The sequence below is a fragment of the Myodes glareolus genome, chromosome 20 (genome assembly GCF_982192425.1).
Source record: "Myodes glareolus chromosome 20, mMyoGla1.1, whole genome shotgun sequence".
In the NCBI taxonomy this organism is placed as follows: Eukaryota; Metazoa; Chordata; class Mammalia; order Rodentia; family Cricetidae; genus Myodes; species Myodes glareolus.
Genome location: NC_142045.1, coordinates 54,210,872 through 54,226,511, shown reverse-complemented (window position 1 = coordinate 54,226,511; position 15,640 = coordinate 54,210,872). Strand labels below are relative to the sequence as shown.

General features: G+C 45.2%; 1 protein-coding gene, 1 non-coding gene and 1 pseudogene across 2 annotated transcripts in view; 1 reads left to right on the top strand and 2 right to left on the bottom strand.

The window, feature by feature from the left end:
• Window positions 1-15,640, top strand: part of Gpr160 (G protein-coupled receptor 160) — a 49,103-nt gene that overhangs the window by 29,723 nt on the left and 3,740 nt on the right. The window lies entirely within an intron of this gene.
• LOC125412118 (CDK5 regulatory subunit-associated protein 2-like) lies at window positions 959-6,970 on the bottom strand (annotated as a pseudogene).
• LOC125412145 (U6 spliceosomal RNA) lies at window positions 7,359-7,462 on the bottom strand. Its single transcript, XR_007235496.2, has one exon. It is a non-coding gene; the product is annotated as a U6 spliceosomal RNA (small nuclear RNA).

Here is a 15,640-nt window from a genome sequence, read left to right as displayed (position 1 = left end):
AAGCCATACAGGTGACAGGTTTTTTTTGTTTGTATTTTTGGGTTTTGGGGCTTGGGTGGTTGCTGGGGATTGAGCCCAGGTACTTTCCTGAGCTCCATCTCCACACTCTGACATCTGTGTGGGTACACTGAATAACCTCACTGATGGCCAAGCCTGCCCCATCCCCACTGCCCACCACACATTTCTCACCTATGTTCACACTTCAGATTTTGAGGTCAATTCTAGTAAACTCTTCACTATGCATATTTAAAACTCTTAATTTCCATTTCCTCTGTAAGGACTCTAGAAATCCAGTAACACGCTGAGGTACTATCGTTTAGAGCTTCAGCATCTGAATTTGAAGGAAGCAGAGTTCAGATCACAACAAAATTAAAAACTCCTTAGTATGCTAAAATTTCTAGTTAGCACCCAACTTGACTATAATTTTGCTTTAATTCATCCAATAAGTTCTACACATTGTACCTGCTTGACTATCTTAAGCCCCCCTTTGGTGGGTTTATATTTTTTCTTTTATTGAAAATAGGTGTTTAAAAAAGAAGAAAATAGATGTTCTTTGTGCAATTTATTCTGATAATAGTTTCTCTTCTTCTAGCTCTTCAGAGAATCCCCCACCTCCCCTCCCACTGGTCACTGCACTGTTGGAATTTTGCCAATGAAACAGGTCTCATAGATTTTCCTGCTTCTAGTTGTCAGTGGGTGATTTCTTCCCTGTTCTCTTTTTGTATGAGAAACTATCGTTGAACTTGAAGGTTTCTTGGCAGGTCGGCTTTGTAGGTAACAGTGGCTTCTTTCATCTCCTCCTTTGGTGACTTGCCTTCATCTTGAACATCTAGGGCTGCAAAATGACACTTTGCAGATTTTATCATTATTCCTTTATTTTGGCGGTTGCTTGTTTGCACTGTTCTGTCTGCAGGTGGCGCAGTAGTGCAGGAAATACAGCAAAAAAAACGTCGCTCAGTATTTTCTTTTAAGAACAATCAGTGATTTGGCGATTAGGGTCCTCCGATGTCACAAATAAGGCTTTCCTCTTCATTTTCTCTGTATGTGTGTGCAAAGACCAGTCTTCAAGGAAGACGTTGTTTTCAAGGATTGAATCACCTTGCACTTTCTTGGAAAATTAATTGACCATAACTTTTTGGATCTGTTTTTGAATTCTTTTCTGTGCCATTGACTTATGGGAAAGTCCTTGTGCTAATCCCATGCTGTTTCTGTTTCTGTCCTTTACAGCAAGTTAGAGTATATAAATTGTTTTTAAAAAGTTACATAACGTTATTCATACAAATCATTTTCATTCTCCCAGGACATGTATCTTTCGAGATAAATCATAAATCAGCTTGTCAGTTTCCACAAGATAAACCTTCTGAGTCTTCTAGTCTGTCTCTCTTCACTGATTTAGGACTTCTCTTCCATAATGATTTTTGGTTTTCAGAATATTGTGATTTGTCAGTTGTATTCTTAAGTTTTTCTGGTTTGTCCTGTTCTTGTACATTTATTTCCTTTCCAGACCTTTGTAGTATTACATAAATATAATCATGAATTGTGTTAATTAGCCAAGCTTTATTTTGGCTCCATAAAATCCCCCAAGTACATGGCCATGTCGCCCACAAATGAAAGTAGTTTTCCTTCTTTTTTTTAGTCTGTGTCCCTTTGAGTTCCTGTTCCTGCACATTGTGTGGGTGGGGATGCTCGTGAGACACTCAGTAGGCATGGAGAGTGGATATAGCATGATCTTGAGGGAAGTGGCTACCTGGGAACTAAGCGTGAGGTATAGGTGTGTCTTAATCTTGCCTGTCTGGTTGGGAAAGTTCCTGTCTGTGGCTTGTGAGTTTGTATCCTGCTGGGTTTTAGGAAATGTTTTCTGCATTTCCTCAGCTGATCTTGAGGTTTTTCCCTACCCTCAGCTAACATGGTGAGTTACTAGATTTTCTAAACTGCTTGGCACTGGTTGTGTAGGACTTTGTGTTGGGAGATTCCATTGTGAGTGTTTTCTTAAAGGTTTGTGTTACTATGTACATAAAATATGTTGATTTATGAGACACTTTTCTTGAACTACTATTCTAGTCCTGTGACATGAAGCACAATCTATACTTATTTTTTTTTTCTCAGAACCACAAGCTTTATTAGCCGTAAAGTGTCCTCATGAGCCCGGACTGCTGGGACTGGATGTTCCTGAATGGGCAGTCCTGGTCCTTTGCTGCAGGTTTCGACTGGCCTTCTGAGGGACTTGGTGAGTGATGACCAATTGATCACAGGCGACTTTCTCCGGGTGCTTTTTCTGCTGCAGAAGTTTTGCTGGTTCTGCAGCTTCTTTTCTTGTTCAAACAACTTTCTGTGTAGTTTGGCGATCTCTGCCTTCATTTCTCCAATCTGCTCACAGTGAAGTGAACACTGGCCATCTGTGGGGACTGGGACCTTCCAGAAGAGTGTCAGCAACCTTGAGGCTTCTTCCAGGATCAGCCTGGCTGTATTCACGCTAAAGAAAAACTTGCTCAGAGGCACAGAGAGTGGAATCTTTGACCCCAGTTTTTGACCTGTGGAGCCCAGAGCCTCTTGAGTTTAAATGTCCATCTCGGCAAGCAGTCTCTGGCCACGGCTGATCTGCTTAGGGAGGGCATCATAGTCCTCGGTCAGGCCCAGCATGTGGTGGCCACTCTTGCTGGTCCACACATGGTGTTCAGCAACCAGGCAGGGCATACAAGGGAGGCTGATGATGGACGTGCAACTGTCACTGGAGGGAGTCCACGTCAGTTCCAGACAGCGGCGGAGTCTCGCAAGCTGATTTCAGTGTCATTGCCTGGGTGGACTCGGATAGATCAAATGAATTATCAATGACTTCAGGACGTTCATCGCCATCATGTTTGTCCAACTGAAGGGACCACTCGGTGACAGGGCCTTGACTTGGTGACAGCCAGTGTGAGGGCCCCTTCCTGGGGCGTCTTTGCTCCCTGTGACAGCTGCTCCTCGGGGTGCTGTAGGTCTGGATACTCCTCTCTAGCTGCTCACGGAGAGCCCTCATCTCTGTCAGGAGGCCATGCAGGTCGCTGAAAGAATCAGGTCCATTCCAGCCTTCTCTAGATGCCTCGCCTTGGGCCTCGCTCTGTAACTTCCTATGTTTCTCATCCAGCGTCTCATCCACCTTCAGCTCCACTTGGAGGGCTGGTGGAGCTTATCGTTCTGTGAGAGCAGCTGCTGCCTTGACTTCACTTCTTCCTGTACCTGCTCAGCTCCTGGCGGCGGCTGCAGATCTCCTGGGTCAGCTGCCGACTGTGTCTCTGCTTCTCGCTGATGTCTCTCTGTAACCTCTCATTTCCCCCCTTCACACTGGTGTGCTCTAGCTGAAGGTGCTCAAGACTGCAGCTTCCTAGACAGGGACAAGTCATTTCCCATTCCCTTTCTGTTTATCTCTGGACCCTTTCTCTAGCATCATACGGAGGGCCTGGTTCTGCTTTCTCAGGAAATGTATCTCTGATGTCAGAGAGCTGTGCAGCTCTGAGCCATAAGCAGAAACATTTGTGGAACCTTGGTCAGTCTCAGACCCCTGCCCTTCCAACTGTTTCCAGAGCTTCTCATTTGTTTTATTAGGTTCTTTCAAACACTTTCTCAAAGTTCAAATATCCTGTATGTGTTCCATTAGTATGTCTTGAGGAAAATGGCCAGTAACTTCCCAGGCTTGTGGTCTCTCTTCTCTTCTGAGGACAGGAAGAACTTACCACACATCTCACCATCTGACAGTGTGAGAGGCAGAAGGCCCAGGAGAGTCAGGCAGGAGATGATGATGGGTTAAGTTGTCTTCCTCCGTTCTCAACCTTTCTTGCAGTTTCCTCTGGGGACGTGTTTCCGCTCCGGCCAACGCTCCATGGAGAACCAGCTTTTCCAGTTGCTCAGGCAGCTCAGCACACTGTGTTAGCTGTTCCTGGAAGCCCTCAGGCACACAACTATCCACATCACTGGCCTGCAGAAGTTCCTCAAATGCCTTGATCACGGTGCTCATGTGTTGACAGTAAATGACAGATGTCATGGCTATCCTTAATCTGCTGCCGCTGAAGGGAGCGCTCCCTGGCTTGGGACTGAACCGATGAATCTATTTTGATGGAGAGAGGTCTCGGAACTTGTTCTCCAGGTTATGGATTTCACTGAAAAGTTTCAAGTTAAAATCCTGCTCCTTCTTTAGCTCCTTCTGTTCCACCAGCTGCTGTGTGGGGCTCTCTAGCATCCCGCGGTCAATCACCTCTGGGGTTAGTGGATAGAGGAATTTCATATGCTTCACATACTGTACTTGGTGAAAACTTGAAACTGTCATCTCTTCTTCATCAGTTTGGCCCATAGGCTTGTTCAAGCCATCTTGAGCCCCATCTGTCCCACACAAAACTGTGATAATGGCCTCACTGCACTGAGGGGCTTCTGTAATTGGACAGTGAAGCTATCCAGCTCGGTTTGCAAGTCATGGATTTTCTGTTTTAAGGCTTCTGTGTCATTGGAGATACTAGTATTCTCAGACTGATCAGTCCCAATCACACCGTCTTTAATGGAGAGTTGACTCCCAGAATTCAAGTAAGTGGCTACAGAGATTGGTCCTAAGAAGTCTCCAGTGTTCTCTTTGCATGCTGGTAACAGAGCAAGGTCGTCAGGTGGACACATTTCAGAACCGATCTCAAAGCTTGTGTATTGGTCACTGTCCGCTTCCTTGTCTTCCCAAGCAGAGTGTGTGGTTTCAGGTCCTTCTTGCTCGCCTGGGTTGTCCTGGTAGGCTGCTCTCGCAACAGCCGCAGGCCCGTTCAGCAACGCGGGGTTGGGTAGTGTCATCCCCTCCGTCACTGCCTCTGCCAGAATGAGCTTCTCATGGAGTTTCTTATTGCATGGTTCGCACTCTTCCAGCTCCCCCTGCAGCTCTAGAACCCGGCCCTGGAGCTGAGCCACCACCTCTGGGGAAGCAGGAAGGTCGTACCCATTTTCTAGTAACTCAGAAGCTTTTAATTGGATCATCAAGTCTGTCTTCTGAGCACCCTTGTTGATTGTACTAGGGAATGGGAGGGGAGCGTCTCACACAAGGCCTCTGACTCAGGGTCAGTGCTGAAAGTGGCCTCTTCGGGTTTCTCTTCCCAAGCTTCTGTCTTCCCCTTAGATTTGAATCCACGGGGGGGGGGGGGTGTATCCCCTCTATGGTGATAGTTTGCATTGGGACATTCTTCAGCTCCACCTTGGCTCTGTCACCTGTCTTTACTAGCCAGGTCCCCCATGCTGACTTGAGTTCATTGTGTGACTTGGAGAATGAGTTGTCTGGGAAGGGAAGGTCAAGTTCATCTCTCAGCTGAAGAGCTACTTCCTGCAGTGCCTTCTTCGCTTTACTATCAAGGTGATCTCCAGGAAGTTCCTGCTCTCCCAAGTATATTCGTTCCAAAACCAAGGCACCCAGTGCTTTCAGAAGATCTGGTCTGGCTTCCAGCATCAGGGTGGCCTTCTTTTGGAACAAAGTGGCAAGCAGGCCCAGGAGTTTGTCTTCCAGGCTCTGGTCTCCAGGGATACCAGGTGTGTTGGCCCCATCAAGGTCTAAAATATTGGAATCCATATGCCTTAAATATTCATTTTTGCAGTCACTCTTGGCATAGTCCTCCATGATCTGTGTTTGTTTTGTTGACTCAAGTCTGTCGTTTCTCTGGAAATCCATGGGGAAGAGAGATCAAAAATGGTTTTCTTTAGGTGTGGGTTGTCTGTGCACAGGCCCTTCACAAGCTGTACGAGGTCACTGACCTTTCTCTTGAGTTCTTCTTGAGAAAAATGCTCCACTTGAAACTGACTGTGCTCTTAAGGCAAACAGACGTGATGTCCAATCACTATAAAGTGAAAACGGTTCTTCTTCCCACCTCGAATTTCACGGAGCTGCTCCCGCAGGGCCTTCTGCAGATTCCAATAGCAGGCGCATCCTGCTCCAGCTGCTTCCGCCGGGCAAGAACCTCTTTCAGCTCAGCCTGCAGGTCGCTGATACTGAGTCCTGCAGAGTCTTCGCCAGATGGACATAGATGCTCTGTTCCGTCTGTAAGTCCCGTCAGCCCTTCATGGTCTGATTGTTGCTTTTCCCAAAGCAGCAGGTTCTTCTGACTTTCACTTTCTGTAAGACACCCGAGCACCGGCTCTGCAGTGTGGAGCTTTGTACTGCTTTCGCTCAGCAGACTCCTGTAAGGCTTCTCCACTGCATTCTCTCTCCCATTCGCTTCATTCTTTAGTTTTTCAGCTTCACTTCTAAGGTCATGGATGGTGTGGACTCGTTTGCAGCTTCACTTCTAAGGTCATGGATGGTGTGGACCCGTTGGCTCCCCTCTTGGTGGGCTTCCTCCAGGTCCCTCTCTAGTCTCAGCTTCTGCTTCTTCAGGTCACTCAACTCCTGGGTGACCATTTTACCTTTCCTGAGCAGTCTGTGGTTCTCAGCGCTCTGAGTGCAGCCCAGCCAACAAGGCTTCCTTTTCTGCCAGGGCAGCCTCATAGCCCTCAGGCCCCTGGAATTTTGTGGTCTGTGTTATCAGGGGGGCTCCCCAGGTTTGGTGAGAGCAGCAGTGAGCTCTGATTTCAGAGTTAAGTTCTTCAACCTCTTTTTCCTTTCATTTTAATGCCATGGTTAAGCCCTGAATGACTTCATCCCTCTTTAAGCTATTTTTCCTCTGTAGCAATTTCTCTTTGCTTCTCTCTCAGATCCTCCTGAAGTGCCTGGATCTTCTCTTCCAAGTGATGTCTCTCCTTCTGTCATTCCCTTGTGCAGCCTCAATGTCTGTCTCCTTTGCTTCCTCAGAGTGGAGTTCTCCAGATGACACATTCTCATCAGGAGATGCCATCTGAGATTTCTCCTCTTTAAGGCACTGAATTAAAACTTCCCTGCTCTTCAAAGACAAGTTCAACTCCTCAGTCTGTCCTTTTCTTCCAGAGCCAGAGTCAACTCCAGGTCCCCCTCCTGCGTCTTCTTCATCGCAGAGAACTTGCTTTCCAAGCTGAGGCGAAACACCTTCTCTGTTTCTGTCTCTGCAAAGGCCTTCTCTAGTTCTGCTTGGGCAGCTTTCACATCTTCTTCTAGAACATGTATCTTTCCGTCAGGAGGTCTTCCACCTGCTGCACTTCAGCGAGGCTCTCCACTGCTTTGGAGGCACTGATAAGCAACTGATCTCTCCCTGCTTCAGACTTTCCCTTCCTTGAGTTCAGTGTCCGTCCTGTAGATGTGCTCAGGGGGCCAGCACACTCCTGCTGCATCCTTTCCTCAGGAAGCAGATGCGGAGTTTCAGGTTGAAGCTCAGTGATCTGATTTCCAAAGTCCTTCATGTTCCAGGCTCTGCTAGGACAGACCTTTTCTTCTGCCACGTTTGGGACACTCTATTAAAAATATGGAACACTTCACGAATTTGCGTGTCATCCTTGCGCAGGGGTCATGCTGATGTCTTTATGGCTCCAGTTTTAGTGTATGTGCTGCCGAAGCGAGCCCCTATACTTATTCTTAAACATTCAGGGGAATCAATCAAGGGAAGCAACTGTGTTGAAACTTTTTGAGGAAAGGTTTTTTAAATAGATGTTTTAAGACGAAAATATGTTATGTGTATTGGTATTTGTGCCTGTATTGTGTACATGCAGCACGGATGTGCCTACTGCCTACTGATGCTGGAAGATGGCACTGGATCCCCTGGAACTAGAGTTACAGGTGGCTGCGAGCCTCTGTGTGGGAGCTGGGAACCAAATCCAGATCTTCTGCAACAGTAACGAGTGCTTTTATTTGCTGAGCCGTGTCTCCAGCCAGGGTTGGTTTCTTTAATAAAGATATTTAGCACTCTTTTGTGGATGAGTTTTGGTAGTATCTATACTGTTTCATCACAAATGTTTAAAACTGTTTATTTTTAATTTATGTGCATCAGTGTTTTTCAGCAGGAAACGGGAAGTCACAGACAGTTCTGAGCTGCCTGCCATGTGGGTGCTGGGAATTGAACCTGGGTCCCCTAGAAGAACGGCCATCTCTTCAGCCCCAAGATGTGATTTTTTTTCTTCTTTCCTTCTTCCTACCTTCCTTCCTTCCTTCCTTCTTTCCTTTCTTCCTTCCTTTCTTTTTTGAGACAGGGTTTCTCTGTAGCTTTGGAGGCTGGCCTTGAACTCACAGCGATCTGCCTGCCTCTGCCTCCCAAGTGCTGGTATTAAAGGTTTGCACCATCACTGCCTGGCTATCACAAATGCTTAAATTATTGGAAAAATGGTTCAAAATAGTCATTAATTATTTTTTAATGATTACAAAAGCTTCAGCCCTGTTGCTGTTCTTAAATTTCATTGATTTCTGCTCTTTAGTATGTCCTCCTTTCAGCACTCATTTCTTGACATTCAGATTCAGATCATTGAATTGAGATATTCTTTTCCTGTCTGAACAAGTCAGAAGGAAACCTAAAAGCTACTAGACTACGTAAACTAAAATTGAATTGTAATTTTAACCAGTTTTCTTACATTTGTATTGCTTTTCAAAGGTACAGTTCCCTCTACTAGTTTTTCTGCTGTGAAATAAATAACGTGAGTTTAAAAACATTTTCAAAGGACACAGAGCACTAGTCAGGGTAGGCTTTAACAGTTGCCTCAGAATCCCAGCGGCTTAATGCCGCAAAGGTTTGCTCACACCGTGCGTCGACTGTGACCCCTCAGCAACCCTCCCCATAGCCAGGGAGCCACACTGGCAGAGCCTCCACATCCTGAACTGTATCATCCACCATGTGGCAGGGAAGAGAACACTGAAGGATGTCCCCACACGGGCCCATCTACCAGCGAGAACCTAGGAATTAATGTGTATATGTACATGGTGTGTAATGTGTGCTGGGTGTCAATGGACAACACGGGAAATTTTCATTGTGTATATTTCAGGAACTTCGGTGTTGTACGTTATCAGTTATAGATAACAAGTTTCGAAACCACTATCAAACAAGAATTACATCTTAAAAGAATGCATTTATGTTTTGGAAGAATAGTTTTCTGAGCCAACAGCTAACTGCAGTCTCCTGTGGGTACGGCAGTGACAGAGCCCCTGCATTTGGACGGGGCCTGTTTTTAGACAGTGCTTTCATGGATAGGCTGGGCCCCTTTCTTCCTTTCCACTTGTGATTTTGGCCATGATTATGAGCCGTCTTTTTAGGACTGATTTTAGGACTAGGGTATGTGAACCCTGACAAGCTCAGGAATAGTGTTCTCCGCAGGTCCTTTCCATGCGGCAGCCTCTCACACAGACAGGTGTGGCACTGTCCTTGGCCTGCACCCCAGGCCCAGTGCGGACACAGCTGCACCTGTCTCCTGCTATAATCAGGGCAGAAACTTAGGATCAGAAATGAGATTCTGCAACATGATTGCTGGATTATAAAAGTACCTGAAGTTACTAACCCTTTTTACTCTCCAGCTCTTATGAATGCACAGAGAATTTTCCAGAAGCAATACAATATGTGTATTGTATCTAGATAGATTAAATGCAGATAGAATTTAACTAATATTCAGCTAGATGCTAAAGCAATTGTAAAATTGTAAATTTGCTCAATTGTTTTTGGTTTGGGAAAATATAGTGATTTTTCATTTAAAAATATTATTTAGAACAAAAGTGTTAGGAAATCCTTAAACCAAATAGTAAGACCTACTTGTACGGACACTGGGAAAACTGGTATACTAAGAGAGTTCTCTAAACAGATGCTGTGTTAGGTGTGCCCAACTCCGCATCTCAAGTGACTGTCAATCTAAGTACAGGCCTCATTGCTGCTCAAAGAAACTGAGATGGGAAGCAGTTGGGCTGCCTCTACTTCAAGATGTTTGCTTTAGCTACAGGGACATTTAGACTGTTTACTGGAATGACTGTTAATGATGGTCACTCGTGTTTCCTTTCACAGAGGTTAGACACACCTTTTTTATAGCAAAGCAACACACAAGGAGCCAACGGTAATGCAGCTGAAAACAGAAAATGAAAACAATAAGTCAAGAAGTATAGCATGTTAGTGTAGCCTAGTAAGTATAGCATGTTAGTGTAGTCTAGTAAGTATAGCGTGTTAGTGTAGCCTATAAGTATAGCAAGTTAGTGTAGCCTAGTAAGTATAGTGTGTTAGTGTAGCCTAGTAAGTATAGTGTGTTAGTGTAGTATAGTAAGTATAGCAGGTTAGTGTAATATAGTCAGTATAGGATGTTAGTATAGTATAGTAAGAATGGCATTTTATATAGTATAGTATAGTATGGTATAGTAAGGATAGCATGTTAGTGTATTATAGTAAGTATAGCATTTAGTATAGTATAGTAAGGATAGCATGTTAATATAGCATGTTAGTGTAGTATAGTAAGTATAGCATTTAGTATAGTATAGTATAGTAAGGATAACATTTTATATAGTATAGTATAGTATGGTATAGTAAGGATAGCATTTAGTATTGTATGGTATAGTATAGTAAGGATGGCATGTTAGTGTATTATACTAAGGATAACATTTAGTATTGTATGGTATAGTATAGTAAGGATAGCATGTTAGTGTATTATAGTAAGGATAGCATTTAGTATAGTATGGTATAGTATAGTAAGGATAACATGTTAGTGGTAGTGTAGTAAGGATAGGATAATCTAAAGATAGGAACTGGGTGTGATGGTGTATGTCTTCAGTCCTAGCTCTCAGGAGGCAGGGGCTGGTGAACCCTGGTCTACAGAGTGAGTTCTAGGACAGCCAGGGCTATGCAGTGCTATAGACAGGAAAGCACAGAAGGGCCCGCAGGTCTGCCAGTGCTTCCCTGCTGGGCCAGATCTCAAGGACAAGATGTCTGGGAAAGGCCTTCCTTGTGTGCTCTCCAGGTTGTACTTGAGGCACGGGAATAAATACAGGAAGGACGTTGTTCTGTACATTTCCGAACCCCTGTGGATCCTTCTTGAGGAAATTCTGGACAAGTAGAGTAGAAGACGATTTCGCCTCATTCTGGGGGCCTACTGAAAGGAGAAAATATTGGAATTTTTGGATATTTGTAGTAGATTATGCAAGAAGGGACTACGTATATAAAATTCTCTAAGGAATATCTCATCTGAGAAAGTTTTATTTTCTGTAGCCATACTCAGGACCCACTGTAAAGTGACCCAGAACTGCATTTCTTGCGTGCCCCCTTTTATTGCTTTTCCACCTCCAGATGTGTGCCTTCCTGTAGCATGAGGGCCAGCTTGTTGGGGTATCTGTCCCGCCCAGTACTCCACAACCGGCAAGCCCAAAGAAAATCACTCACAAGACTTCATAAGATTGTAAACTGATTGGCTCATTAGGTCAGGCTACTTATTAGTTCTTATAACTTATGTTACCCCATTATCCTTATCTACGTTAGCAAATGACTCAGTACATTTTCCAGCGGGGCAGCTTACATGTTGCCTCTTCGGTGGTTTGGGCAGGAATGGCTGAAGTTTCCTCCTCCCTAGCCTTCTCCTATTCTCATTGCCCTGCCTCCACTTCCTGTCTGGTTGACCCACCTATACTTCTTGCCTGGCCAATCAGCGTTTTATTAAAATACATGATTGACAGATTACAGATAATTCTCCCACACCACCTTCCCTGGGTTTTCTCCTGGTATGTGATTCTCCCACACACTCTGTTTCAGACTCTTCATTCAGCCATTCCAGACAAGTTTTAGAACTGAGCTTTCCTGTTCCCCGGGGAACACTTTCTGGCTTTGCTAATTCCAGTCTGGATGGACGATGTAAGCAATAGAATCACTGAAGATAGAGCGTTCTCTTTCTCCTTTTACTCCAGAGATATACTTTTAAGACTGGATTTTAAAGAAATTGCTAATTTTCATTCATTTTCGGAGGAACCACAGTCTGTGTGGAGGTCAGAGGACAACCTGAAAGAATCAATTTTCTCCTTGCATCACATGGGGTTGTGGGTCAACTGAGGTCATTGGGCTTGGCAGCAGACACCTTCACTATCTGAACCAGCTCAGCTGCCCTGAATTTTGTGATTTATTTTTAATTGTGTGTTTGTGTCCACTTGAGTCAAGCTGCCCATAGACACCAGAGGCATTGGATCCCTGAAACTGGAGTTTCAGATAGCTGTGAAACATTCAGTATGGATGCTGAGACCCAAACCAGCTCCTCTATGGGAGTATTTGCTCTACCATGGAGCCAATTCTTGGCCCAGGATTTTATATCAGCATTTTCCTCCATCACCCCCATTTTAAAACAACATTGTCATGTTTAAATTTAAGTCAATTTGTCTCTTGTTCCAAGGAGAGCTTTGCGTGGTCTGTCCTTCCTTCCAGGCTTCCTTCCTTATTCAGGCCATCACCATTGGGCATGCAGTATCCATCAGGTGGACAGCTACATTTCTTTGTCCTTGTTTGCTAGATCTGGAATGGACCATTTTCAGAAAGGGTCAAGTTAAACTGAAGTGAGAATGGGGGGGAAACCTTGAGTGCTTGCCTCTTGGATTTCTTTTATACCTATGGATAGTTTTGCAATACTGCCTTTTTAACACAATTTTTACATTTTTATATAAACAAATTGTACACATTAATAAGTTTATGGCACACAAGACTGATGGTGCTGGGTCAGAAGATCCACACTGAGTCAGCAGAGCCAGCCCGTATATCTCTCCTGGACCGGTCTAGTTGCCCCCGACAGTCACTGGTGGGCCTCTAGCAGCCCCAGAGCAGAGTAGCCCTCCAAGGCCTGCCCTGCTGAGTCCTAGACAGTCACAACAACAGAAGAGTCCACATCTTAGCCCAGAGCAATCTCACCTACCTAAATAACCCCTCGTGGGCCCAAAGAAGCCCAAGGTCACTTCTGGGCCCAGACCATCTTCGCAAACCCCAACTGTTACTTTCCCTACCCCATCGCCCTTCACTTCTGGGGCAGCCAGGCCTGGCCCCCCAGCCTCTTCTGAGGCCCCTTTGTCAACCAAGGCGGCAGTCCCTACTGGATGGTACCAGCCCGTCATCCCCAGCCTTCGATCCTGAGCCATCCCTTCAGGCCCTGAGGACATAGTGAACTCGAAACTCTGCCCCAGGGTGGCCCACCAAGCCCTGTCTGTGAGTCCTGGAACATGAGGCTTATAGATAACTCCCTGGGTGAATTTGTCACACTGCAGTTCGGCAGCACTGGTGAGAACCTTTACTCTTTAGATGCTTCACAGACTGAGGTCAAGGCAGGAGAGCCCCCGCTGTGTGCTGAGAGCAGGCCCGGGCTCATCATATTCAGGAGAAACAAACGCCAAGTCATCCCATCATCCTACTGTCCCTTCCATAGGTGTCAGGACTCTTGGTGTTACTGTGCCCGTCATATATTGGGATCCTTCAGCATCTTTTGGTGCTTCTAATTGCCAATGTTTCTGTATCTCTGAGTCTCATGCATGTGTGCAGGTGTGAGTGGTGTGTACATTTATGCCTGTGTGTGGCAGGCATGTGTGATGGAGTGTCAGCCTAGGCCTCACTTTCTGTCCCCCACTTTACACCCACTGTGTTCCCTGGCCTGAGTACAGTGGCTTAAGTGACTCAGGGCCACAGCGTGCATTTGGTTGGCCAGGTTTCAGCTCACACCTTTTGGCTGTGGGATGATGTTAGTGTCTACTTGAAGATGCTCCAGCTGCATAAGAGATGTGAAGAGGTGGTGACTCCGTGGCTGCTTTCCCACCTCTCAGGGCTTTCTCCACCCCAGAGACACTGACAGGGCAGCTAGAAGCCTCTATCTGGACTCTTCATCCCCGTTACAACAGTGTTCATCCCTGATTCTGATGCCTATTACTACACGTTTGGGCCTGCACCTGTCCCCACTACCTGTGATCAGGGGTTGTTCACCCTGCCAAAGTCCCATCTTAGGGTAGCCAGCCCCACACTGGATCCCCTGGAGTCCCAGTGGCTAGATTGAGTCCCTGAAGGGGAGGTGACCAGAGCAGAGGACCAACCCCTGGACTTGGAACTTCTGCTGGCTACCTATGGTTGTCTGGGCTGCATGGCTGGGGCCCCAGTCACTGTTCTTATTCCTATTGATACTAGACAACCTCTTTCTGGTGCTTAGCAACAGCCTTTGAACTGAGAATTTGGAACTTACTTTTCTGATTATAAAAAGTGTCGTGCCATTTAAAAAAAAAATCCACACTGAATGGACTGATGGCCTCCGCACACTGAATGAGCTTATGGCGCACTAGACTGGTGGTGCTGGGTAGTGAGATCCACACTGAGCAGACTGACAGCCTCCACACACTGGCCTCATTGCCCCCAGTCTCTTCACTAATTCCTTGAGATTATTTGATCATCAGGCAACTGAGGTCTGTCAATTTTCTTTACTCTGTAAAGTTTACTAAAGACAGAAACACCTACTAGTGTTAACCATTTTTTAAATTTTTTGTCTATAATTTAGTATTTTAGGAATATATAATTTCACAGGGACTTGATATATTGCTGTTATTATTTTAAATATTTTTTGAGAATCTCATGCACTGCATTTTGATTGTATTCATCTGCCTGCTTCATCTCCTTGTCCAGCCAACTTCATATATCCTTACTCCTCCCCTCCCTCCTCCTTTCTTTCTCTCCCCAGACTCCCCACTCTTACTCAAAAAAACAAAACAAAACAAAACAAAAAACCATTGAGCCAGTTCGTGTTGACCAGCTAGTTCTGGGAATGGGTCTTGCTCTGGAGTGTGGCCAATATGTCAAGTATCATTCTGTTAAAGAAAATGGAATCTCCCTCTCCTGACACCAGTACAAGCCAATAGCTCCTCAACTAGGGGTGAGACTTTGTGGCACATCCCCTCCTCCATTCTGGGATTCAGTGTGGATGGAGTGTGTGCAGGTCATGTGCATGTCATCACAAGCTCTGTCAGTTAACATGTGCATCTGTCTGTTGTGTCCAGAAAAACTTCCTTGAAGACATTCACTACCTCTGGCTCTTAAAATCTTTCTGTACCATCTTCCACATGAATCTTGAGCCTTGAAAGGAAGGATAAGATACAGATATCCCATTTAGGGCTGGGAATTTCAGTCTCCTACTCTCTATTGCCAACTACTATAATAAGTGTTTCTGATGAGGACTGAGTGATACACTGGGCTACAGCTATAGCAGTAAGTCATTAGGAGTAGTTTTATTGCTATATCCATTTAGCAGAATAATAGGCTTCCTCCAGGGGCCCATGACCTATCTAACCACAGGTTCTGGACCTTATTGAGATCCAGATATGGGTTCTATCCTGTTTAACAGGTCTTAAATCCAATCAAAAAGTGGTTAGTTACTTCTATAACATGTGTGCCACTATAACCAGGCAGGTTGTTGTTATAGCTCAGAGTTCCTAGCTGGATGAGACAATTACTTTTCTCATGCATGTATAGTGTCTTCGAACAATATGAAAACTAGCCAGTAGGGGGAAAGCTTCCAGGTTAGTACCAGCTAGATTTCTCAAGTATGTGTTATCTCCAGCAATAGAGAGTTGTTTACTTGTTTGTTTTTCCAAAGCAGGGTTTCTCTGTAGCTTTGGAGCCTTTCCTGGAACTTGCTCTGTAGAACAGGCTGGTCTCGAACTCAGAGAGATCCACCTGCCTCTGCCTCCTGAGTGCTGGGATTAAAGGTGTGCACTACCACTGTCTGACTTAGCAATAGGGTTATACCATCAATTTCTAGAGGGCAACCAATAATACATTGGCATAGGTTA